Source organism: Notolabrus celidotus, chromosome 15, assembly GCF_009762535.1.
Source record: "Notolabrus celidotus isolate fNotCel1 chromosome 15, fNotCel1.pri, whole genome shotgun sequence".
Taxonomy (NCBI): domain Eukaryota; kingdom Metazoa; phylum Chordata; class Actinopteri; order Labriformes; family Labridae; genus Notolabrus; species Notolabrus celidotus.
The window spans coordinates 6,561,291-6,566,962 of NC_048286.1; the positions used below are offsets into that span (position 1 = coordinate 6,561,291).

General features: G+C 42.1%; 1 long non-coding RNA gene across 1 annotated transcript; it reads right to left on the reverse strand.

Annotated features, from left to right (window-relative positions):
- Window positions 1-4,082: 4,082 nt before the first annotated feature.
- Window positions 4,083-5,409, reverse strand: LOC117827074. The gene is made up of 2 exons (XR_004634141.1): window positions 5,214-5,409; window positions 4,083-5,107 (listed from the first exon to the last, which is right to left on the reverse strand). It is a non-coding gene; the product is annotated as an uncharacterized LOC117827074 (long non-coding RNA).
- Window positions 5,410-5,672: the final 263 nt, after the last annotated feature.

A 5,672-nucleotide genomic window follows, 5' to 3' on the forward strand; every position in this document is an offset into this window, starting at 1 on the left:
TTGGTTGTGTGTTTGGGTAATGCTTTGAAATACTACCGGTATCCCTGACAAGTTGTTATGAAAGACCTCACCGTACCACATTTGCTTTGTGCTTCAATGTAAGTGCGCCTCAAAACTACTGTGAATATAATGCCCCTTTAGATGTCAACAGTTGTTACAGTCACTTGAGTATTAATTCAAGGACAATAAGACAATTAGTTATGGTCCCATGCACCTTGACGCAGAGAACTGGCAAGAGTTCATGCATTGACCCTGTCATTTGCTATTTCAGTCTCCGAATGTCATGAATAAAGGAAGATTTGTGTGTACACAACTCATGTGTACATAAAAGATGTTAACTCTTCTGTAGACGTCATTTTAACACTCACTTTCCCAAACAACCGCTCAGAGGACGTCATCTTTATATCCTGTAGCCCTGACTGACCAGACTAGCCACAATAACCTGTTAGTCCAGTTCCTAATACAACAGTGGGTTAGCTCTGTGGCCTCTATCAGTCTCACAGTTATACTGGCTGTATTGCTCTTATTTTAGGGGACAGAAAAGGACATCAGTATTTCAAGGCCAGATGTATTTTTGTGGATGTACATTTTTAATATTGTTTTTAATTACAGGGACATTTACCAATGGTTCACCCAAATCTCCAAACTTCAGGTGCTTTATACTCCTGACATACTCAGTGGTTAAACTACAATTACATGTTTATCTTTACCATTTTACAGCAGTAAATTATTGTAAATACATCTGTTATCATGAAGCAGTTCCTGTTGTAATCAAACCATTGCAGGGTTAACGCTTCAACGCACTCATCATCTGACACACCGCTCTAGTTGAAGCCGCATTCATATTCAGAGCTATCAATGAGATGAATGAGGATACTCAAGGTCAACCAGGAGAACAAGATTGTCCCCTGAGCAGGGTTTCAACACATGTTAATATGTATACATGAACAAACATTCATACTCCTCCCCCTCCTCAGAGCTTGTACGTCCTGTGGCCCTGAGGGGGGGAGAGGGGGGCTTGTTAAACCAGAAGGAAAGTGGAGGTCAGTGACCCCACATAAGGATGGTAGTCCATCAAGTCTCTGTCAGGGGGGAACCTTCTAGCTGGTTTCATTCACATCCAGCCCAGACTGAGTCGTGATCATTTTTCAGATTCCCCAGTTTGACATGTCAGGAATTTTCTTGGTCTCTGGTGGTTTACAAAGCTGCGTTCACTTTACGGCAATTAGCTGATGTTCTGTGAACGACAATTTAGTCCTCCACAATGTCACTCCATCAACACGTCAGGCTGGCAATCAATGACCAGTTTTACATTGAGATATCGTTGCTACAGTCGGCCTGCTGCTGTAGACTCCATCCCCAACTTGATAGGGGAAGATGTGTGTCTAACATGAGTCTGGTCCTGCTGGAGGTTTCTGCCTGTTGAAGAAAGTTCGTCCTTGCCACTGTAACTAGCTAAATGCTGCAAAGTGCTCTGCTCATGGTGGATTAAGATGAGATCAGACTGAGTCCTGTCTGTAAGATGGGACCGGATCTTATCCTGTCTTGATGTTGGGTCTTTGTTAATAATAGAACATAGAGTACGGTCTAGACCTGCTCTGTTTGGAAAGCGTCCTCGGATAACATAGCGATTTGGCGCGGTATAAATAAAGATTGATTGATTGATAATGCCATAACAAAGCTTCAGCATCACTCTGCCTTGGTAATTTTACATTGAACCATACAATGCTGTAACATTAGTGTGTGTCACTGAAATGACATTGTGAAAGCACAAGTGGCATAATGTGGGAACAAACAAGCCGAATAGTGGAAAATAAATGTACATTTGAAGAAGCAGGTACAGGAAATGACACTCACTGTTAGTAGGAAAAGGTTCATAAATTCTCAGAGTTACAGGGTTTACATGTTTAGCCATCTCTGGGATCTATTAAACATCATACTGTATGTATCGTCACTTCTTCCCTGACGTTGGATTATTAATGAATCATGCTCATTTCTCCTGTTGACCCCAGCTTGTACCAGATAAGTTCAACATAATGGTTGAATTGTGGAGTTGTGTCCTTCTATAGTCACATAGGAGGACTCTTCTTGTCTGTATATGTTGCACTGAGGACTGGATAGCTTTTACGACCCCTCTGTACACAGACAGTGATGAAGAGGTCTGGAGGTTTGAGGGGGCTGGAGCTCTGTCCAGACTCTGGGTTTGGTGCCTGATGGATGGGCATTCCTCAGCCTCCCCCTCCTCTCATCCCTCCCTTTCCCTACTCTCTCCTCCCCTAGGTGATGAACAAGCTCATTACTATGGTGCTCTGATAAAAGGGGGCCATTATCTCCTCACAGCGCACTTTGAACTCTGACAAAGGAATCTGCTCCTCCCTGTCTCCAGCTTCTGGTTACGTAATGCAGTCATAGGTGGCTCACTGCCAATGTTGTCAGTGCACCCCTACGGTGAAATCTCATCCAAGATACTGTCACGGCCACATACACTGAATTCTGGCTTGTCAGTGAACCAAGTCTATCTTTATTTCTATCCTGCAGTGATGCGTCTGTCAACAGAGGGGAAGTCTGTCATCTCTGCCGGTGTTAAGAAAGACTTACTGAATTCCATACTGCACAGAACTTTGGTTTGATGATAGACACAGCTTTTTTTTATTTCAGTCCAAAGTTTCAGTTTCCTGTAGTCCTCTGCCATCTCATTTTGACTGTATCCTGATAGCACTTCTCCACTAGAATGCTTTGAATGCAAAGTTTTGCTGTGGAGAAAAGTAGAAAACTCCTCACTGGAGCTTTACCTCTCATTAATAACTCTAAGAAATAACCCAACTAAGTGGTTTAGTGCTTAAACATCATCAAACAACTGCTTTTTAACAAGTCAATCAATCTTTATTCATACAGCACCAAAACACAACAAACTTTATCTCAGTACAATTTACAAACAGAGCAGGTCTAGACCGTACTCCATGTTCTATTATTAACAATGACCCAACATCAAGACAGGATAAGATCCAGTCCCATCTTACAGACAGGACTCAGTCTGATCTCATCTTAATCCACCATGAGCAGAGCACTTTGCAGCATTTAGCAAGTTACAGTGGCAAGGACAAACTTCCTTTAACAGGCAGAAACCTCCAGCAGGACCAGACTCATGTTAGACATACATCTGCTGGGACTGTGTTGCAGAGAGGGATAGAGGGAGATGAAAAGAGAGAGAGATGATAGTGGTGAGTCGTAAAGTAGTAGCTGTAGCAGCTGGAGTCTGGCACGTCCACAGCAGCAGGCCGTCTACGGCAGAGATCTAGAGGAACCTGTGAGTCAAGGGAGCTCAGGGACTCCAGAAAGGTCTATGGTTAGTAACTTTAATGGGACAGGGGGAGTTAAAATAAGTGATAGACAGAGAGAGGGGTGAGATAGGATCCCAGTGCGTCAGTGTTTCAATTCCCCCGGCAGTTTAAGCCTATAGCAGCATAACTATAAGCTTTAGTTGGGAGTATTAGTAAAGGCTTTATTTTCCTCTCTGACTCTGGTGATGGCCCCAAACTTTCAACAAATTACACACTGTGTTTATACATAATTTAGTATGTGTTTTATAATTTTTTACCTTTTGTATTTCTTATGGTCCTTGTGTGTTTAGTATTTTTTTTAAAGTTTAGCCTTGTTTTTGTCTTTCTTTCAGGTTTCCTAGTGTTACTCTTGTTCTTTGGTTACCCTTGTGTCTCTGTGCTCCCTGTGGGATTTCCTGTGGTCAGTTTTAGTATTTTATTTTGTAGAATGTTCCTCATGTGTGCTAAGTCTAGTTTTACTTCCTGTGTTTTCCCTACATTGTGATTGTCCACACCTGTGCCTTGTTGTCTCATCTGTGTCTCGTTACTCGTTACCCAGTGAGTGTTTAAAGTCTCTGTGTTTCCTCTGTCTGTCCTTTCTTGTGTCTTTGTAGTTTTCTGTCACGTTTGTGACTTGTATGGATGAACACACTTTGACTTCTTTGTTTTGGCCTTTGATTAAATAAATCTTCACAATTCTGCACATGGAACCGCCTCCTTGCTTTTCACCACATGTGACTGTGACTGAATAACTGTTCATTGAATATTCCTGTCCTAAAGGGACCTTGTTTATGATCCTTTGAACAAAACAACAGAGCACAGAGGTGGCAGCAAAGTGAATAAAAAGTCTTCACAAAAAATAAATGTGCCACAAAGAAAATCTGCCTCCCCAATTAGTCCGACATAACATTGCATTTTTTTCATGCATTTTTTTTTTTTCATGCAAGTGCAGATTTTAAAGGACTTTATGCTTAAAGCGTGACTGATGGGCTGGATGCAAAGCTCTTCATGCCGATCAAGCTTGACATTTTCACAATTTGTATTACAGAGAAAGAAATCAATTATAAGAAAACCCATAGAGATGCAAATGTTTCTGCAACTTTCATTTCCACATAAATTGCTTCATAATGAAACACCCCTTTTTTGAAAATGAAGAACTGTCAGACGGCTTTTTCAGGTGAAAAGTGACTTGGCGCTGTTCTTCACAATGAACAACATTTAGGATGCAAACATGTAAGTGTTTGAAAAATTGGGCTAAAAAACTGTAAATAGCTCTTCTTAATGCAGCAGAGTCCCTGAAGTCAGAGTTTCTTTGGCAGCAGGGGGTCGTAGCACCCTTAAAGTGACTGTGCTGGTGTCCCTGAGCAAAACAGTGACTTCATTTGTTAAGGATGTACTGTATGGGCTTCCTCAACTCAAGGGTAACTAGCAGTTAACTTTCAGATGGAGATTCCTTTGCTTTTTGGGTCGGCATCAAGTGGACACTCAAGGAACCGCAGTTTTTTGCACTTCTGCATTGGCTTCATTTTTAACACTAGATGTTTCTGCTTAGTTGATGCCCATATTAAAATGCTTCAATAACTACAAAATAAAACGGGAAACATGATATACAAGAAACCCCCAGGCATGACTGAAGCAGGTAAATAATGTAAAAATAAGCCATTTAATGTTCAAAAACAAAACAGGCAGTGAAGGTAGGGAGCTGGCTGGCCAGAAAAGGTGATCCTGATGGCAATGCAGGGAACACAGGCAGGGTTCAGTCGAAACAGTGAGGCACACCGGAGTACCTGAGCACAAGAAGAACACAGGTAAAAACAGAGAAATTCTTGAGCACAAGAATACACAGCAAACAAAGCTTAATAGTCCACAGAAAGAATCACTAGAGGACACTACCCAAAAAGACAGAATTATCTGGCAGAGTAGTGGAGTGAAGACCAGGCTTTTATGGACAGGATGATTAGTCAAGTGGAGCCAGGTGTGCCTCGTCTGCTGCTGAGGAAGCCAGCCACACCCCCTGCCACTCACATACCTGCAGGAGAAGGAAAAACCGAAAGGGGAGGGGGAGAAGGAGAACAAAAGCAAAAACCCTACAACAAAAACAAAACCAACAGAATCATCACAGGCGGGGGCCATATTGGAAATGCTGAACTCATTCAAAAGAGTGTGACGTAAAGAGGCGGGGTTTGAGCCTCCTAGCAAACAGCTATGTGTTCCCGCCTGTCAATCATGTCCCTCATGTCCCTATTTTGGCAGAAAATCCTAATCTTAATATCTTCTGAACCGTCACGTTAGAAAAAAATTCACCCCCGTACAGTGTTTGCCAATAGAGAAATCAGCAACTTAGAGCCAAGC